This window comes from Cololabis saira, chromosome 3 (genome assembly GCF_033807715.1).
Source record: "Cololabis saira isolate AMF1-May2022 chromosome 3, fColSai1.1, whole genome shotgun sequence".
Classification (NCBI taxonomy): domain Eukaryota; kingdom Metazoa; phylum Chordata; class Actinopteri; order Beloniformes; family Belonidae; genus Cololabis; species Cololabis saira.
Window position 1 is genome coordinate 55,716,917 of NC_084589.1, and position 21,958 is coordinate 55,738,874.

Below are 21,958 nucleotides of genomic sequence, written 5' to 3' on the forward strand. Positions count from 1 at the left end.
TCGTCAACGAAAATTTGGACGAAATATCGTCAGGGAAAATTTGGACGAAATATCGTTGTCAATGAAAATTATGACTAAATATCGTCAACGAAAATTCGCATTAAATATCGTTGTCAATGAGAATTATGACTAAATACCGTTGTCGAAAATTCGGACGAAATATCGTTGCCAATGAAAATTATTACTAAATATCGTCAAGAAAATTCGTCCATGAACACCAGGATGATTGGGGGAGGGAACCCCCACCAGGAACTAGACCAGAACCAGAACCACCAGGAACTGGACCAGAACCAGAACCCCCAGGAACTAGACCAGAACCAGAACCACCAGGAACTGGACCAGAACCAGAACCCCCAGGGGGCAGAACTCTCACCTGGAACCGGTCCGGGACGCTGAGCTTGGGGGACGGAACCCCACCAGGAAGTCCAGTAGAACCATCACCATGATGGTCAGGAAGACGGCGAAGTCGCTGACGGTGGACCGGACCTGCAGACACAACAAGGGGAGGTTCTGGATCAGTTCTGGATCAGTTCTGGATCAGTTCTGGATCAGGTCCAGGTCCGGCCAGACCTGGACCTGGAGGGCAAAATATGCCGCGACTGGAATCAAACCTGCGTTGCTGTTCAGGGGAAGGTTTACATAAGTTACTGCTCGACCCGTTGAACTATACGGGCGCTAGCGCTCGTGTTTGTGACGGAAATAACTTGGAGGGAAAAAAATCCACTCTCAAAATGGCAGGGAAGAAATGGAAGTGACAGGCCGTGGTAAACGCTCATTATATTATATTAAATTATATCACAGCTGAGCGGCGTCTCCGGCCCGACGCCAAGTGATGTGTTGCTTTTATAAAACGGTTACCAATAATGTAAATATGAAAGAGGAATACACAATCTATTTGATGTGGTTTTTAATGAATCATAAATACATATTATCCAGTAAAAATATCCCACTGTGTAAAACATAGTCCATCTCTCCAGATGAAGCTCCGCATGTCGGAGACAGGAACTCCTCAATGCATCCCTCCATCGTTAGCTCCTCCCCGCTAACGTTAGCTCCTCCCCGGAGATCAACGTTTACCCTCAACATGACTCATTAATTATTATAAATAAACTTTAACACCAGCTACTTTTTGCTACCTGCTGTAACCGTCATAAATCTGTAGCAGTTGGTTGTTGCCATGGAAACATTGTTGCTTCCCTGACGTGGAATGATCTGCTGTGGTGAGACTTTAGAATAGAAACCGTGGTATAAACTCATTATAGCACAGTTAATAACCAATCAGATCATTATAGCACAGTTAACAACCAATCAGATCATTATACCACAGTTAACAACCAATCAGATCATTATACCACAGTTAACAACCAATCAGATTCTTGGAATTATCTTCTGATAGCAGGATTTCTTCTAATTGGAGTTGGGGGATTCCTGGTCTACCGACAAACGTGTAAGTCGTCGACAGCTGTTCTGGCTCTTTCTGAGCTGCCGGACGTGGCTGAAGGATCAAGCAAGGTGATTCTTGAACGGAATCGCAGGCTAGCAGCGTCTTTGAGCTCATTGGTAAGATGGAGAAGACCTTGGAGAAGTTGGAAGCTCGGCTTGGCGGGAATTGATCACAAATTCGTCTGATTGGAGTCGCCATTGATGAACCAGAGACTGAAGGCAGACGGAAAATTACTGGAATTGTCACGGCTCAGACAGGACAGAGAACCCACATGCACAACACCAGGCAGAATCAGAGTCCAAGAGGCTTTATTCGGGTCCAAGGCAGGCAGGGGTCAAAACCGGGCAGACAGGCAGATCAGGCAAACAAGTCCAAGGGGACAGGCAAAAATCAAAAACCGAGAGTCATGCAGGGTTGCAGGGTTACAGGCAGGCAGGCAGGAACAGGACAGAAATCAGGAAGGCTGGAAAGCGGAGCAAAAGCACACGACAATCTGGCAACAGGTATGAGGGAATGGGCAGGTTTAAGAAGGGGAAACTGATGAGGGAAACCAGGTGTGGAGCTGGGCCAGGGAAGCACAGGTGAAGGGAATGAGGCTGATGAGGGTGGCAGGATCCAGATGACAGGAGAGTCAGTAACACAGCAAAAAAAACCATGAACTGTGATCATGACAGAACCCCCCCCTCAAGGGACAGATTCCAGATGTCCCAAAACCCCCCCACCCAGGGTGGGCGGAGGGGGTCCGGAGGAGGGCCCCGGCCAACACATGGCCAAAGCTCCGGGGGCCGTCCTCGGTGCCGGGCAGACCAGCGAGGCAGGTCTTCCGGGGGTCGGTCTGGGGACTTGGCAGGCGGATCCGGGGGTCGGTCTGGGGGCTTGGCAGGCGGTTCCGGGGGTGGGTCTGGGGGTTTGGCAGGCGGGTCTGGGGGTCGGTCTGGGGGCTTGGCAGGCGGGTCCGGGGGTCGGTCTGGGGGCTTGGCAGGCGGGTCCGGGGGTCGGTCTGGGGGCTTGGCAGGATGGTCAGAGGGTCGGTCTGGGACTGTGGCAGGCTGGTCAGGGGGTCGGTCTGGGACTGCGGCAGGCTGGTCAGGTGGTCGGTCTGGGACTGCGGCACGCATGTCAGGGGGTCGGTCTGGGACTGCGGCAGGCTGGTCAGGGGGTCGGTCTGGGACTGCGGCAGGCTGGTCAGGGGGTCGGTCTGGGACTGCGGCAGGCTGGTCAGGGGGTCGGTCTGGGACTGCGGCAGGCTGGTCAGGGGGTCGGTCTGGGACTGCGGCAGGCTGGTCAGGGGGTCGGTCTGGGACTGCGGCAGGCTGGTCAGGGGGTCGGTCTGGGACTGCGGCAGATCCATCCAGGATCGCCTCAGGAAGGGGAACAGAGACCACCTCCAGAACAGAGACCGGCGGGACCGCCTCAGGAACCGAGGGCTGCGGGACCGCCTCAGGAACAAGAGTCGGGGCAGACAGGAGGCGGGGAGCCGGAGTCGGGGCAGACAGGAGGCGGGGAGCCGGAACCGGGGCAGACAGGAGGCGGGGAGCCGGAACCGGGGCAGACAGGAGGCGGGGAGCCGGTACCGGGGCAGACAGGAGGCGGGGAGCCGGAACCGGGGCAGACAGGAGGCGGGGAGCCGGAACCGGGGCAGACAGGAGGCGGGGAGCCGGTACCGGGGCAGACAGGATGCGGGGGGCCGGAACCGGGGCAGACAGGATGCGGGGGGCCGGAACCGGGGCAGACAGGATGCGGGGGGCCGGAACCGGGGCAGACAGGATGCGGGGGGCCGGAACCGGGGCAGACAGGATGCGGGGGGCCGGAACCGGGGCAGACAGGATGCGGGGGGCCGGAACCGGGGCAGACAGGATGCGGGGGGCCGGAACAGGAGCAGACAGGATGCGGGGGGCCGGAATAGGAGCAGACAGGATGCGGGGGGCCGGAACAGGAGCAGACAGGATGCGGGGGGCCGGAACAGGAGCCGGAGCAGGAGCTGGAGCTGGAACAGGAGCCGGAGCAGCAGCTGGAACAGGAGCCGGAGCAGGAGCCGGAGCCGGAGCAGGAGCTGGAGCCGGAACAAGCTGGGGCTGGCGCTGACGCCGTCGTCGTTGCCTGCCCTGAAGGCTCCTGGGCCCACCCAGAGCCAGGCGTGTTCCCCAAAAGGGGTCCCAATACTCCTCCTTGGCCCAGCGCATGTTATCAGCCGATTCTCGGGGAGCAGGAACAAGCTGGGGCTGGGGCCGACGCCGTCGTTGTCTCCCCTGAGCCTGCAGGCCTCTGGGCCCACCCAGAGCCAGGCGTGTTCCCCAGAAAGAGGGAAGAGACTGGGGTGTGTCCGGGGCCACCTCGGGAACAGCAACAGGCTGGAACTGGGGGCATGTCTCTGTCCCCTTCACCGTACGGTGGTAGAACGCCACTTGGTCCCCATAAAAAAAATCCCACAAATCCTCTTCCTTACGTGGTAGGTCCATGTTGGCTGGGTTCAGTCCGTGCCAGATTGTACTGTCACGGCTCAGACAGGACAGAGAACCCACATGCACAACACCAGGCAGAATCAGAGTCCAAGAGGCTTTATTCGGGTCCAAGGCAGGCAGGGGTCAAAACCGGGCAGACAGGCAGATCAGGCAAACAAGTCCAAGGGGACAGGCAAAAATCAAAAACCGAGAGTCATACCGGGAGTCATGCAGGGTTACAGGCAGGCAGGCAGGAACAGGACAGAAATCAGGAAGGCTGGAAAGCGGAGCAAAAGCACACGACAATCTGGCAACAGGTATGAGGGAATGGGCAGGTTTAAGAAGGGGAAACTGATGAGGGAAACCAGGTGTGGAGCTGGGCCAGGGAAGCACAGGTGAAGGGAATGAGGCTGATGAGGGTGGCAGGATCCAGATGACAGGAGAGTCAGTAACACAGCAAAAAAAACCATGAACTGTGATCATGACAGGAATCTGCCTGTTTCCTTTCATTCAATACCATTGTTGATTCTATAATCTGGCCTTGACAGGGCAGCTTGGCCCGCTGGTCCAGTCACAATCTCCCTGGTGGAATGTAAACAAGGTGACTCTGCCCCCACTAGCCCTCCCCTCTCAGGAACATCTGTGGACCTGGATCAGAACTGACCGAGCCGTCTGATAACATCAAGGACATTGGCTGAGGAGCAGCTCTGGGGCAAAGTTCGCAGACTTACCGCTACACACACACTTACTGGTAACCACAACCAATCAGATCATTATACCACAGTTAACAACCAATCAGATTGCAGGACGCACCTTGGTGGGGACGGGGGGAAACGGGGGGGACGGGGGGACCTGTGGGGGACGGAGGGACGGACCTTGGTGGGGAAGTATCTCCGGGTCTTGAACTGCTTGAGGAAGGAGGACAGGAAGAAGGTGGTGAAGAAGAAGATGACGGACCAATAGAGGACGTCGGGGACGTAGGGACCTCCGGGACCGCAGGCCGGACCCACGAAGACCCCGCCGACGTCCAGGCAGTCCTGCAGGGGGACGGAGGGAGAGACAGTTCAGGTTTTTGTCCAGGTGAAGGTTCCACATGTGTCCCCCTCAGAACCGGTCCCACCTTCACGTCCAGCGTCTCCCAATCGACGGATTCTGGCGTCACATTCTTCGTCCTCCAGACCTGCAGGACGTCGGCCGAGACGTTGGAGGGAACCGAGCAGCGGCACCTGCAGACCAGAACCAGAATCAGGGTTACCAGAGACTTAGACCTGGAACCAGAACCAGAACCAGGACCAGGACCGGCACCTGGAGACGGGAACCAGAGTCACGCTTTTCATTTTTCATTTGTCCTGGGGAAGCTGCCCTGTACCTGGGAGTAACAGTCCTGGGAAGTGGGAGGTCGTTGAGAGGTCGTTTGTTACCCCCAGGTAGGACCGGAGAACCGGTCCTCCCTGGGGGTAACAGACCTGGTCCTGGTCCAGGTTCTGGTTCTGGACTCACGTGTAGAAGGTGAGGTTGTCCAGGTCCAGGCCCGGGTTGACGGGGAACAGCTCCCCCAGGTGCAGCAGCTTCTCCAGGGCCTCGTAGATGAAGATGATGCAGATGAGCGCGGCGAAGGCCTCCTCGGTGAAGCGGGTGATGTAGCAGACCAGCGCGCTGGCGTCCGTGGCAACCAGGACCAGACACAGGAAGGCCGTCCACAGGCCGATGCTGGTCCGCAGGGACAGGTAGCACAGCTGGTACTCGCTGGGGGAAGGGACAGTTAAACCTTAGAAAACCAGGTAGCACAGCTGGTACTCGCTGGGGGACGGGACAGGTAGCACAGCTGGTACTCGCTGGGGGACGGGACAGTTTAAACCTTAGAGAACCAGGTAGCACAGCTGGTACTCGCTGGGGGACGGGACAGTTTAAACCTTAGAGAACCAGGTAGCACAGCTGGTACTCGCTGGGGGACGGGACAGTTTAAACCTTAGAGAACCAGGTAGCACAGCTGGTACTCGCTGGGGGACGGGACAGGTTAAACCTTAGAGAACCAGGTAGGAGAGCTGGTACTCGCTGGGGGACGGGACAGGTTAAACCAGGTAGGACAGCTGGTCCTTTTGTATAAAATACGCACAAAAGGACATCAAAGGACATGAATATATTTCTGAAAAATTTCTCTTTTAATATGAGACCAAATTTTTTTTAACATTTTTCCTTTAACAACCTGTCGGAGTAGATTAAATGTTGAGTAATGATATAATAATAAGGAATGAAATCATCTCCTGTGTTTGTCACCAGTGTATAAAAAACACAAAAAATATTCAAGACATTCATAAATTATTCCTAACAATGTCTTATAAATGACTCATTCGCAAATATAATTTTTACAACTGCATAATTTCAAACAGACAAAGTTTTCGTGCCCCCCCAGAGTTCTCTGGCGCCCCCCCAGGAGGGGGAGGACCCCAGGGGGGGAACCATTGTGTTATGGTGTCCCGCAGGGTCCAGTTCTAGGTCCAATCTTGTTCAGTTCATACCTGCAGCCATTGGGAAGTTTAATCCAGAACCAGCATCAGTGTTCATCACTACGCTGATGATATGCAGCTGTATCTGTCTATGCTGATGATGATTCTAAATTCTGATAAAACTTACTGTTGGCGTCACTGACCTGCAGAAGCGGAACAGGATCTTCTCGAAGACCAGAACCGGGCCGGTGCTGCCCAGGATGGTGAGCGGCTGGCCGGAGAAGAGAGAGTAGGTGACGCCGGTGAGGGACGCCCCCAGCAGGGACTCGATGGCACTCTGGGGGGGGGGGGATTAAAAACATAAATGTAAACATTGTGCCAGAGTTAGCCTTATGCTAGCTGTTCCATTGCTTACAGCTTTACCAGAGAAGCTGCCGGTCCAGATGCTGAATAGCGAAAGCTATGCTAGTGGACCGTACGAGCCAAGCTAACAGACAAACTCGCTCAAACAGGTGGAAACTGTACATAGATTTTAAAATATTCTAAAATGTTCAAAAGTTAGTAGATTGTGCTTCTGTAATAAATCCCAGTGGTGGAACCTGGAACCTGTCAGGGGATTCTAAAGGCCCAACTGTTGTTTGACTAGCCTAGCCTAGCTTAGTCTAGCACTAGTCTAGATTAGCACTAGCCTAGCACTATCCCAGCCTAGCACTAGCCTAGCCTAGCACTAGCCTAGCCTAGCACTAGCCTAGCACTAGCCTAGCTTAGTACTAGCCTAGCACTAGCCTAGACTAGCACTAGCATAGCCTAGCACTAGCCTAGCCTAGCACTAGCCCAGCACTAGCCTAGCACTAGCCTAGCAATAGCCTATCACTAGCCTAGCACTAGCCTAGCCTAGCACTAGCCTAGCCTGTCCCCAGCAGGTGATACAGTAAGGTGTGAGAAGATGAAATCATGTAAAAACATCTTAACAGAGTCGATCTAATCTTCCTAAAGTATTTAATAGTTTTTGTTCTTCTTGATGTGTTTTTTGAAGCTCAGATTTGAATCGAGCAGCACACAACCCCGTCCCCCACCCCCCACCTACGATGTTGCCCCGGGTGGCCCCCCCAGGTCTTACGATGTTGCCCCGGGTCGCCCCCCCACCTACGATGTTGCCCCGGGTCGCCCCCTCTCTTGCGATGTTGCCCCGGGTGGCCCCCCCACCTACGATGTTGCCCCGGGTCGCCCCCTCTCTTACGATGTTGCCCCGGGTCGCCCCCTCTCTTGCGATGTTGCCCCGGGTGGCCCCCCCACCTACGATGTTGCCCCGGGTGGCCCCCCCAGGTCTCACTATGTTGCCCCGGGTGGCTTCCCCACCTACGATGTTGCCCCGGGTCGCCCCCCCTCTTACGATGTTTCCCCGGGTGGCCCCCCCCACCTACGATGTTTCCCCGGGTGGCCCCCCCCTCTTACGATGTTGCCCCGGGTGGCCCCCCCCTCTTACGATGTTGCCCCGGGTGGCCCCCCCCTCTTACGATGTTGCCCCGGGTGGCCTCCCCCAGCAGGCCTCCGAAGGTGATGACGGGCGACATGCAGGCGCAGTACAGGAACAGCACCGACGCCAAACACTGCAGGCTGACGCCGTCGCGGACGTCGCTCAGCAGGAACGGAGTCTTCCTCCGCACGTCCTGGACCAGACCCCCGAAGAACCTGCAACAGAACCAGAACCAGTCAGAACCAGAACCAGACCCCAGAAGAACCTGGAACAGAACCAGAACAACCGGTCAGAACCAGAACCAGACCAAACCAGAACCAGAACCAAAACAGAACCAGAACAGAACCTCTCTTCTTCCGGCTCTCGACGAAGGCGGACGCTTTTTCTGCTCTATCTATCTGCCCTGCTGCTGCTTTTGTCCTGTCTCGTCTTCAGAGTCTCTTCTTTTCACTCCTCCCAAACTCTACAATCATGGAATTGATTAACTGGTCTCTCAGCACAACCAGAAGTCAGGGGGTAAGGGAGCCCTCCTGCCCCGATGGGACATTTTTTGCTGGAAACACAATGGATTCCTGGAAACATTGGAAACCGTTGTGTTTGGTGATTCTGTCTGTCGAGGACGTTGAAGATGCTTCATAAAAAGAAAAAGAAAAAAGTTGAGAAAAAGTTGACATTTTGAGAAAAAAGTCGGAATTTTGAGAAAAAAGTCGAAATGTTGAGAAAAGAGTTGAGAAAAAAGTCGAAATTTTGAGAAAAAAGTCGAAATTTTGAGAAAAAAGTCGAAATCTTGAGAAAAAAGTCGAGAAAAAAGTTGACATTTTGAGAAAAAAGTCGAAATTTTGAGAAAAAGTCGAAGTTTTGAGAAAAAAGTCTCTCAGCACAATTGACCACATTTTTGCAACAAGAAGTCAGCGGGTAAGGGAGCCCTCCTGCCCCGATGGGAGGTTTTTTACTGGATACACAATGGATTCCTGGAAACACTGGAAACCGTTGTGTTTGGTGATTCTGTCTGTCGAGGACGTTGAAGATGCTTCATAATTGGATTAATGATAGCAGGATTTCTCCTAATCGGAGGAGGGGGATTCCTGGTCTACCGACAAACGCGTAAGTCGTCGACAGCTGTTCTGGCTCTTTCAGAGCTGCCGGACGTGGCTGAAGGATCAAGCAAGGTGATCAACACTCAGACTTTAACGCTGGGGGAGCAAAGCCGTAAGCTGGATGTGATTCTTGAACAGAATCACAGGCTGGCGGCGTCTTTGAGCTCATTGACAAGATGGAGAAGACCTTGGAGAAGTTGGAAGCTCGGCTTGGCGGGAATTGATCACAAATTCATCTGATTGGAGTCGCCATTGATGAACCAGAGACTGAAGGCGGACGGAAAATTACTGAGTCTGTCTGTTTTCAATATAATTGTTGATTCTATAATCTGGCCTTGACAGGGCGGTTTGGCCGATCGCTCTGGTCACAATCTCCCTGGTGGAATGTAAACAAGGTGGCTCTGCCCCCACTAGCCCTCCCCTCTCAGGAACATCTGTGGACCTGTTTCAGAACTGACCGAGCCGTCTGATAACATCAAGGACGTTGGCTGAGAGGCAGCTCTGAGCGAAGTTCACAACAAAAACAGTTTTCTAAGCTGACTTAATAAACCTGATTCTGATTCTGATAACCAGAACCAGAATCTGGACTCACCTGCCAGTCCTCTGCAGCTCCGGTCCGGGGTCATGCCCGGCCTCCTGCCCCGCCTCCCCTCCGGGGGCGGAGCCGTTGGGGGGCGGCGGCAGCTTCCTCTTCTCCTGTGGAGAGGGGGGACGTTAACATCTGACATCTGACCCCACCAGACCCGGGGACGTTAACCTCTGACCCGGGAGCGGTTAGCTCTTACCTGAGACGGGACGCTCTTTGGCGGGTCGATGCGTCACACTCCCCGGGGGGTTAGCAGGGAGGTTAGCGGTTAGCGGGGAGGTTAGCAGGGAGGTTAGCGGGGAGGTTAGCAGTTAGCAGGGAGGTTAGCGGGTTAGCAGGGAGGTTAGCGGGTTAGCGGGGAGGTTAGCGGTTAGCAGGGAGGTTAGCGGTTAGCGGGGAGGTTAGCGGGGGGTTAGCGGTGAGGTTAGCGGTTAGCGGGGAGGTTAGCGGTTAGCAGGGAGTTTAGCGGTTAGCGGGGAGGTTAGCAGGGAGGTTAGCGGGGAGGTTAGCAGTTAGCAGGGAGGTTAGCGGGTTAGCAGGGAGGTTAGCGGGTTAGCGGGGAGGTTAGCGGTTAGCAGGGAGGTTAGCGGTTAGCGGGGGGTTAGCGGTGAGGTTAGCGGTTAGCGGGGAGGTTAGCGGTTAGCAGGGAGTTTAGCGGTTAGCGGGGAGGTTAGCAGGGAGGTTAGCGGGGAGGTTAGCAGTTAGCAGGGAGGTTAGCGGGTTAGCAGGGAGGTTAGCGGGTTAGCGGGGAGGTTAGCGGTTAGCAGGGAGGTTAGCGGGTTAGCAGGGAGGTTAGCAGGTTAGCGGGGAGGTTAGCGGTTAGCAGGGAGGTTAGCGGTTAGCGGGGAGGTTAGCGGTTAGCAGGGAGTTTAGCGGTTAGCGGGGAGGTTAGCGGGGGTTAGCGGTGAGGTTAGCGGTTAGCAGGGAGTTTAGCGGTTAGCGGGGAGGTTAGCAGGGAGGTTAGCGGGGAGGTTAGCAGTTAGCAGGGAGGTTAGCGGGTTAGCAGGGAGGTTAGCGGGTTAGCGGGGAGGTTAGCGGTTAGCAGGGAGGTTAGCGGGTTAGCAGGGAGGTTAGCAGGTTAGCGGGGAGGTTAGCGGTTAGCAGGGAGGTTAGCGGTTAGCGGGGAGGTTAGCGGTTAGCAGGGAGTTTAGCGGTTAGCGGGGAGGTTAGCGGGGGTTAGCGGTGAGGTTAGCGGTTAGCGGGGAGGTTAGCTGTTAGCGGTTAGCGGAGAGGTTAGCAGTTAGCGGGGAGGTTAGCGCTTAGTGGGGAGGTTAGCGGTTAGCGGGGAGGTTAGTGGTTAGCGGGGGATTAGCGGTGAGGTTAGCGGTTAGCGGGAAGGTTAGCGGTTAGCGGGGAGGTTAGCAGTTAGCGGGGAGGTTAGCAGGGAGGTTAGCGGGTTAGCGGGGAGGTTAGCAGTTAGCAGGGAGGTTAGCGGGTTAGCAGGGAGGTTAGCGGGTTAGCGGGGAGGTTAGCGGTTAGCGGTGAGGTTAGCGGTTAGCAGGGAGGTTAGCGGGGGTTAGCGGTGAGGTTAGCGGTTAGCAGGGAGGTTAGCAGGGAGGTTAGCGGTTAGCGGGGAGGTTAGCGGTTAGCGGGGAGGTTAGCAGTTAGCGGGGAGGTTAGCGGTTAGCAGGGAGGTTAGCGGGTTAGCAGGGAGGTTAGCGGTTAGCAGGGAGGTTAGCGGGTTAGCGGGGAGGTTAGCGGTTAGCGGTGAGGTAAGCGGGGAGATTAGCGGGGAGGTTAGCGGTTAGCGGGGAGGTTAGCAGTTAGCGGGGAGGTTAGCGCTTAGTGGGGAGGTTAGCGGTTAGCGGGGAGGTTAGCAGGGAGGTTAGCGGTTAGCAGGGAGGTTAGCGGTTAGCGGGGAGGTTAGCGGTTAGCGGTGAGGTTAGCGGGGAGGTTAGCGGTTAGTGGGGAGGTTAGCGGGGAGGTTAGCAGTTAGCGGGGAGGTTAGCAGTTAGCGGGGAGGTTAGCACTTAGTGGGGAGGTTAGTGGTTAGCGGGGAGGTTAGCGGTTAGCGGGGAGGTTAGCGGTTAGCGGTGAGGTTAGCGGTTAGCAGTGAGGTTAGCGGGGAGGTTAGCGCTTAGTGGGGAGGTTAGCGGTTAGCGGGGAGGTTAGCGGTTAGCGGGGAGGTTAGCGGTTAGCGGGGCGGTTAGCGGGGGGATTAGCGGTTAGCGGGGACTCTCACCTGGGACGGGACGCTCTTGGGCGGGTCGATCCGGATGCTCGGGTCCCACTCCCCGGGGGGAAGGACCGTCACCTGGTCCAGGAACTCGTCGATGCCCGACAGCAGGTCCAGCCGGTCCTTGGCCTTGTAGGCCACGTCGTGGAAGACCTGGGGGGAGTCCCCGTGGGGGGGGGGGGGGGCAGGTGAGAACCGATCCTAGGGGGGGCCCCGGTCCAGAGACCCTAGTGGGGAGTCCCCAGTCCCCACCAACAACAAACGCAGACCCGCAACGCAGACCAAACGCAGACGAAAGGCTGTGATTGGTTCACTTGGTAGCAACGCATTTCCGGTTTCCGGTTTGAAGCAGTCGTGAACTTACAGCCTCTTTTCTTCGTGTATGTGTGATTTTTTTTGTTTTGATTTTTTTGCACAATAGTTGTTCTCATCTCTTTGATTCACTGTGACCGGAAAAAGTTGGATAAACCAATCAGGAAAAGATTGTGAATTAGCGCTCGCGGGGGGGTACTGCACCGCGGACAAATGGAGTGACGGAGAAGTCCGAAGGTTCACGACGGCGTCACGGCGACAGCGTCACGGCGACAACGTCACGGCGACAGCGTAGGCACGGTGACGGCGTCACGGCGACGGCGTCACGGTGACGGCGTCACGGTGACGGCGTAGGCACGACGTCGTAGGCACGACGTCGTTTTGACGCAGAACCATACTTCAGGCTTCACACAGCCGCAGTACTGGACTATATACGTTTCTGCACCGACACTGTGACAGAGACTAAAGCGGGTAAAGTGTTCCCCAACCAGAAGCCATGGCTCAAGGGCGAGGGGAGGGGCTTCCACTTTAACACCAACATCTCTAGAGGCTTCCACTTTAACACCAACAACTGTAGAGGCTTCCACTTTAACACCAACAACTGTAGAGGCTTCCACTTTAACACCAACATCTCTAGAGGCTTCCACTTTAACACCAACATCTCTAGAGGCTTCCACTTTAACACCAACAACTCTAGAGGCTTCCACTTTAACACCAACAACTCTAGAGGCTTCCACTTTAACACCAACATCTCTAGAGGCTTCCACTTTAACACCAACTGTAGAGGCTTCCACTTTAACACCAACTGTAGAGGCTTCCACTTTAACACCAACTGTAGAGGCTTCCACTTTAACACCAACAACTGTAGAGGCTTCCACTTTAACACCAACATCTCTAGAGGCTTCCACTTTAACACCAACATCTCTAGAGGCTTCCACTTTAACACCAACATCTCTAGAGGCTTCCACTTTAACACCAACAACTCTAGAGGCTTCCACTTTAACACCAACATCTCTAGAGGCTTCCACTTTAACACCAACATCTCTAGAGGCTTCCACTTTAACACCAACATCTCTAGAGTCTTCCACTTTAACACCAACAACTGTAGAGGCTTCCACTTTAACACCAACATCTCTAGAGGCTTCCACTTTAACACCAACAACTGTAGAGGCTTCCACTTTAACACCAACATCTCTAGAGGCTTCCACTTTAACACCAACATCTCTAGAGGCTTCCACTTTAACACCAACAACTGTAGAGGCTTCCACTTTAACACCAACATCTCTAGAGGCTTCCACTTTAACACCAACAACTCTAGAGGCTTCCACTTTAACACCAACAACATCTCTAGAGGCTTCCACTTTAACACCAACATCTTTAGAGGCTTCCACTTTAACACCAACATCTCTAGAGGCTTCCACTTTAACACCAACAACTGTAGAGGCTTCCACTTTAACACCAACAACTCTAGAGGCTTCCACTTTAACACCAACATCTCTAGAGGCTTCCACTTTAACACCAACATCTCTAGAGGCTTCCACTTTAACACCAACATCTCTAGAGGCTTCCACTTTAACACCAACAACTGTAGAGGCTTCCACTTTAACACCAACAACTGTAGAGGCTTCCACTTTAACACCAACATCTTTAGAGGCTTCCACTTTAACACCAACATCTCTAGAGGCTTCCACTTTAACACCAACATCTCTAGAGGCTTCCACTTTAACACCAACATCTCTAGAGGCTTCCACTTTAACACCAACATCTCTAGAGGCTTCCACTTTAACACCAACATCTCTAGAGGCTTCCACTTTAACACCAACAACTCTAGAGGCTTCCACTTTAACACCAACAACTGTAGAGGCTTCCACTTTAACACCAACAACTCTAGAGGCTTCCACTTTAACACCAACAACTCTAGAGGCTTCCACTTTAACACCAACATCTCTAGAGGCTTCCACTTTAACACCAACATCTCTAGAGGTTTCCACTTTAACACCAACAACTCTAGAGGCTTCCACTTTAACACCAACAACTCTAGAGGCTTCCACTTTAACACCAACATCTCTAGAGTCTTCCACTTTAACACCAACATCTCTAGAGGCTTCCACTTTAACACCAACATCTCTAGAGGCTTCCACTTTAACACCAACAACTGTAGAGGCTTCCACTTTAACACCAACAACTGTAGAGGCTTCCACTTTAACACCAACAACTGTAGAGGCTTCCACTTTAACACCAACATCTCTAGAGTCTTCCACTTTAACACCAACATCTCTAGAGGCTTCCACTTTAACACCAACAACTCTAGAGGCTTCCACTTTAACACCAACAACTCTAGAGGCTTCCACTTTAACACCAACATCTCTAGAGGCTTCCACTTTAACACCAACAACTCTAGAGGCTTCCACTTTAACACCAACAACTCTAGATGCTTCCACTTTAACACCAACATCTCTAGAGGCTTCCACTTTAACACCAACTGTAGAGGCTTCCACTTTAACACCAACATCTCTAGAGGCTTCCACTTTAACACCAACAACTGTAGAGGCTTCCACTTTAACACCAACAACTCTAGAGGCTTCCACTTTAACACCAACAACTCTAGAGGCTTCCACTTTAACACCAACATCTCTAGAGGCTTCCACTTTAACACCAACATCTCTAGAGGCTTCCACTTTAACACCAACAACTGTAGAGGCTTCCACTTTAACACCAACTGTAGAGGCTTCCACTTTAACACCAACATCTCTAGAGGCCTGTGGCGGGGGATTAAGATCCTGACCGGCTACAACACCAGCACCACACGACACTCCCGTCGGACTGCACCCTCCCCGACACACTGAACCACTTTTTAGAAAGTATTTATCTCTTGTCTTGCACTACATGTACCGTCATTCTTTTTATTACAATTTTGTACACGTGATTTTATTTATCTATTATTCTTGTTGTTTCTGTGTGTTGATTCTTGCTGAGTTCTGCTGTCGTGTGGAGCTGCTAAACAGATTTACTCAGTGATGTTGGAAACAATGTTTACAGTGACAATAAAGGATTCTATTCTATTCTATTCAGTGAGGAGTCCCCAGTCTCGAATCCCCATTGGGGAGTCCCCAATCGCTAGTTGGGAGTCTCCAGTCCCCAGTCTCTAGTGGATCACCCCCCCCTCCGGTCCCGCCCCCCTCCGGTCCCGGTCCCCCCCCCCCCTCACCTCGTCCGACATCAGCGTGGCGATGGAGCGGCCGATCTCGTGGTACTGCGGTCCTTTTCCCAGGGGGCCGAGCAGCAGGAACAGGAACCTGGGGGGAAACCCGGGTCAGCACTGAGGCATGCTGGGAAATTACTGGAGACCCGGGTCAGCACTGAGGCATGCTGGGAAATTACTGGACAAACCCCCCCCCAGACGTGTGTATGTGTGTGTGTATACTGTATCTATATATATATATATATATATATATATATATATATATATATATATATATATATATAGATATGCATACACACATACATGTGGGTATATGTCCTGGTACCTGGTGTGAGTGTGTGTATAAGCCGGTACACCTGGTGGGGACCAGGTGTGTGTGTGTGTGTGTGTGTGTATGAACCAGTACCTGGTGTGTGTGTGTGTGTGTGTGTGTGTGTGTGTGTGTGTGTGTGTGTGTGTGTGTGTGTGTGTGTGTGTGTGTGTGTGTGTCTGTGTGCGTGCGTGCGTGCGTGCGTGCGTGCGTGCGTGCGTGCGTGCGTGCGTGCGTGCGTGCGTGCGTGCGTGTGTGTATAAGAACCAGTACCTGGTAGGAACCGGGACCTCCGTCAGCCCCGTCAGCAGCACCGCCGGGGCCAGACGGATGAAGGCGATGATCGGCTGCTGCAGGAAATCCACCTCACCAACCAGGACGTTGGACGCCTCGGCCCCGGGGGGGATCTTCCTCATGAAGGACATGTCCACCTGGGGGGGACATATACACGTATATACACACTTATACACACACACACACGGGGGGGGTCTTCCTCATGAAGGACATGTCCACCTGGGGGGAAATACACACTTATATACACACTAATACACACACACCCGGGGGGGATCTTCCTCATGAAGGACATGTCCACCTGGGGGGAAATACACACTTATATACACACTAATACACACACACCCGGGGGGGATCTTCCTCATGAAGGACATGTCCACCTGGACACACACACACACTTATACACACCTGTATATACACACACACACACACACGTACACACACACACACACACACACACACACACACACACACACACACACACACACACACACACACACACATATATACACACTAACACACACGGGTCTATGACGTGACACCTATATTTTCTAAAAAACAGATTTTTTTTCAATTCAAAAAAGGTTTAAATTGATAAGAAAATACCATATAAATGACCTAACTGTCCCACATATGGACTCACTTGAATTTTACAAAAAATACTAGTTATTTGGGATTTTGTTGTTGTTTTAAGCGTCTAAATGTCACGTGCTGCGACCGTCCGATCATGACTCTGGTTTTGAAAACTTTTTTTTCAAATCACTCTTAATGTTTTAAATCAATCTTCTTCTATCTGGCAGGATTTCCAAAGTGTCTTGTAGTGTGTAAGATTGCAACACATTTTTATTTATATTTCCATCATAATATACAAACAAAGTTTGACTGATGACGTCCATTTTATGAAATATCGTTAAAAAAACAACCATTGTTGTATAATACTGAAAACTTATAAAATATGTCAAGATGTTAAGGAAATGAATTTATTTTAATATGAATCATGGTTGGACCACATGACCTTTTTTAAGGCTAATGCCAATTCATCTTGACAAGAAACTCAAAAAATTGACCTGTTGAAAATCCTCATTCGTCATTGATCCACACACACACACACTTATACACACCTACACACACACTTATACACACACACACACACTTATACACACACACACACACACACACTTATACACACCTACACACACACACACTGGGGGGATCTTCCTCTTGAAGGACATGTCCACCTGGGGACACGTGCCAGGTGTCAGGTTTCAGGTACCTCCCCGTTACCTTGCTGAGTGAACCAGTACGTTACCTTGCTGAAGTCGACGCTGCTGTTCTCGCGGCTGCCGCCGTTAGCACGACCATCGTGTTTGCTGTCCAGGTTCCCGGGGGCCGACTGGGGCGACGCTAGCAGACCTGCAGACAGGTTAGCGGGGTTAGCATACGACTGGGGCGACGCTAGCAGCCCTGCAGACAGGTTAGCGGGGTTAGCATACGACTGGGGCGACGCTAGCAGCCCTGCAGACAGGTTAGCAGGGTTAGCATACGACTGGGGCGACACTAGCAGCCCTGCAGACAGGTTAGTAGGGTTAGCATACGACTGGGGCGACGCTAGCAGCCCTGCAGACAGGTTAGCGGGGTTAGCATACGACTGGGGCGACGCTAGCAGCCCTGCAGACAGGTTAGCGGGGTTAGCATATGACTGGGACGATGCTAGCAGCCCTGCAGACAGGTTAGCAGGGTTAGCATACAACAGGGGCGACTCTAGCAGCGCTGCAGACAGGTTAGCAGGGTTAGCACACGACTGGGGCGACGCTAGCAGACCTGCAGACAGGTTAGCGGGGTTAGCATACGACTGGGGCGACGCTAGCAGCCCTGCAGACAGGTTAGCGGGGTTAGCATACGACTGGGGCGACGCTAGCCGCCCTGCAGACAGGTTAGTAGGGTTAGCATACGACTGGGGCGACGCTAGCAGCCCTGCAGACAGGTTAGCGGGGTTAGCATACGACTGGGGCGACGCTAGCAGCCCTGCAGACAGGTTAGCGGGGTTAGCATATGACTGGGACGATGCTAGCAGCCCTGCAGACAGGTTAGCAGGGTTAGCATACAACTGGGGCGACTCTAGCAGCGCTGCAGACAGGTTAGCAGGGTTAGCACACGACTGGGGCGACGCTAGCAGACCTGCAGACAGGTTAGCAGGTTTAGCATACGACTGGGGCGACGCTAGCAGCCCTGCGGACAGGTTAGCGTTGTTAGCATACGACTGGGGCGACGCTAGCAGACCTGCGGACAGGTTAGCAGGGTTAGCATACGACTGGGGCGACGCTAGCAGCCCTGCAGACAGGTTAGCGGGTCGGGGTTAGCATACGACTGGGGCGACGCTAGCAGCCCTGCAGACAGGTTAGCGGGTCGGGGTTAGCATACGACTGGGGCGACGCTAGCAGCCCTGCAGACAGGTTAGCGAGTTTAGCATAAGACTGGGGCGACGCTAGCAGCCCTGCAGACAGGTTAGCGAGTTTAGCATAAGACTGGGGCGACGCTAGCAGCCCTGCGGACAGTATAGCGGGGTTAGCATATGACAAGGGCGACGCTAGCAGCCCTACAGACAGGCTAGCAGGGTTAGCATACGACTAGGGCGATGCTAGCAGCCCTACAGACAGGTTAGTGGGGTTAGCATAAGACTGGGGTGACGCTAGCAGCCCTGCGGACAGGTTAGCAGGGTTAGCGTACAGAACCAGTTTACCAGAGCCGGCTAACGTTAGCCATAACATGTTTACATTCCTAGTTTATTAGAGTTTGCTAACTTTAATCTTAACTTGTTTAAGTTACTAGTTTACTAGAACGGGCTAACTTTAGCCGCAACCGTCAAAAAAATTCCCCACGGTAAGAATTTGTATCTCACGGTAAAAATGATAAATTCAAGTTGATGACGTTTTTGGGTAACACTTTACAATAAGGGTCCCTTAATTAACGTTAGTTAATGCATTATTAAGCATTAATTAAGAGTTTAATAATAGTTAAATAACCATTATTATGTATTACTTAACATTAATTAGCATATTAGTTAATGCATTAATAAACAGTTAGTTAATGCATTATTAAGCATTAATTAACAGTGTAATAATAGTTAAATAACCATTATTATGTATTACTTAACATTAATTAGCATATTAGTTAATGCATTAATAAACAGTTAATTAATGCCTCCTGCTCAGATTTAATGAATACATAAGTAAGCATTAATAAATGTTACATGATGTAATTATTTATCCTTATGTATGCGTTACTTAGTATTAAGTAATACATTAGTTAATACATAAGTAAAACGTTAATAATGTCCCTAGTAATCATTTACTAATGGTGTTTATTTGGAGTGAATATGCATTAAGTAACAGCTACCTAATACATCTACTAATCATTCACTAATGGTGTACATGTTTACTGGATGGGCATTATTAAACAACTATTTAGAGTCTTAAGTAATCATTTCCTAATGGTGCTGTGTATGTTATCAGGTAGCTTACCTGACCTTATGAACGGTAACCTGACATAAACCTTAATAAATGTATAGGAGTGGCTCATAACCATTACTTAACCATTAGTAAAGGCTTGCTGGACCCTTATTGTAAAGTGTAACACATTTATCCCTTAGGTAACACATTATTAATGCTTAACTGCCTCATAAGCATTACTTAACCATAATTAACCATTAGTAAAGGCTTGCTGGACCCTTATTGTAAAGTGTAACACATTTATCCCTTAGGTAACACATTATTAATGCTTAACTGCCTCATAAGCATTACTTAACCATAATTCACCATTAGTAAAGGCTTGCTGGACCCTTATTGTAAAGTGTAACACATTTATCCCTTAGGTAACACATTATTAATGCTTAACTGCCTCATAAGCATTACTTAACCATAATTAACCATTAGTAAATACTATTCTGGACCCTTATTGTAAAGTGTAACACATTTATCCCTTAGGTAACACATTATTAATGCTTAACTGCCTCATAAGCATTACTTGACCATAGTTAACCATTAGTAAATTAAGAAATGACATATAAAGAAGTTTACACTTTTTATTTAAAACAAAATAAAACAGATTTTAACAGATAACATTTGTTATATGTATACATCATATATATATATACACATCTGTGATAACATATACGTAACAACAATTCACACAGAGAGCTTTGAACAAACATTATTTAGTAACATAATACAATAACACAGTATTATAGGCTGGCATAATTTCATCATCCTTCATTTTATGTATTGTAGCAGAAATGACTTCAGTGGCCTTTATAACCTCCTTGCATCTTTTAGCAAAGTCTGCCACCGTCTCCCCCTTCTCCACCTGATCATATTCTTCTGGAGCAGCTATTGCAAGCTCGGCAATCGCTGCAGTCCTCACAATAGTAAGTCTGTCTACTCCATACTTCTCGAAGGATTTGGCCATATTCTTCCCCGTCTGGAAAATGGCAAGGACTTCCTTGTACCGCTTCACCACATCACCTGGTCCTCCAACTAATATAAACACACAAGAACAAGAAGGAATGTATCATTTGAATCATGAGATTGATGAGAAGAAAAAAACAAATCATTGTATTTTACTGTTAATGTTCAATGTGCCGCGAGACACACTAATCCCATATGTGACACCTCAACACAGTGTAGAAGGATTTTCTGGCACAACTTCACCAAGGTACATGGAAACACCATGACACACACAGGGAATTATCAAGGCTAAATTGGGAGAAAAAGAGGGGAAAATGCTAAATAAAAATGGACACATTTGGGGTGAATCATTTTTGGAAATGAACATTCATTTGGACCGTACTGGTCCTTCTGGTACATCCCTCTATCAGCGTGCAGGGCTTGAATTTAGCACTCGCCACTTGCCATTTGCGACCCAAATTCCTCAAGTGGCGAGACAGATTTTCTTGCCACTTGGCTAGTTAGAAAAATCGAGATTCCCAACTGTTGTGCCATTTATAAATCAAATTGAGATTCCCAATACTGTGCGCACCATCGCACCTTTTTATTTTTTATTCTTGATGTCAACTCCGGGTGAACCGTCTGAGTCTGACTCTGAAGAATGAATAGTAAACACTCTGAAGAACAACTGGAGAAAATGGACCAATGCAATGTCTCAGTTTGACCAGCAGGGGGCACACTGTATAGTTCCTTAAATGGTTTAGCTGTTGTCTTGTGGTTGTCTTAAGACAGGCTAGGTTGGTTGTTGTAGTCTTAATAAGACACTTTCGAGCTAATAATAAAAAGGCTGCTTGTTTTTAAATTCACTTGTTCGTTCTCATTTGGACATTTTTATCCAGCCCAGAATAAACACATTATTTATACAATACACCTGCTGCATTATAGAATATACAGACAGGACAGGATCAAAGTGTTACTTTGAAGGTGTAATGCTATATATTCCTCCATAAATGTTAGATTTACAATTAAGTAGGCAACTACTGAAATTAAATTATACAAGAACACATCATGCAATCTCATTTTCCACCAATAGTATAGTAGTACACTACTGAATGATAATTGTAGCGTATAGAAAAACAGGATTGATGTAATATGGTACTACGATGACTGCTATATACAAGTGATGTCGAAATACAAAAGTAAAGCAACGTTTTGGTTTTGGCTAGTAAAAAATCTGGTTGGCTAATAACTTTTTTCATCTACTAGCCACTTGGCTAGTAAGTCAAAAAGTTAATTTCAAGCCCTGTCAGCTTGTCATGAGAGATTGATCTACTTGTAGGGACAACAGACACATACAGCTCAAGCCAGCCAAGAAATACGTTCCACATACCCCGCAGGCGAGAGCGATGTTTGCTTTTCTTCGCCTTTTTCTCCTTATCCTGTCAGAGCTGGATTCAGAGCTGGATTCAGAGTCATCCTCACTGTCGTCTTCACTGTCATGCTGCATCTCAGATCCCCTCATCGCTTTATCATCACTGTCTTCTCTTCTGGACTGTTGAGCCTCCTTGAGACATGTCAAAGCTATGGATGCAAGGATTGATAGTTGATTACATCAGTTTGATTGCTTATTGTATACAAACACCTACAACAACAAACACAGCTATGACACAACTTTCGCACCCACAGCGTACACACCCATCATTCTTTAACCCTCAAGCATCCCTTAAAATTAA

General features: G+C 50.4%; 1 pseudogene; it reads right to left on the reverse strand.

The window, feature by feature from the left end:
* Positions 1–20,247, reverse strand: part of LOC133440808 (electroneutral sodium bicarbonate exchanger 1-like) — a 28,817-nt pseudogene extending 8,570 nt beyond the window's left edge.
* Positions 20,248–21,958: the final 1,711 nt, after the last annotated feature.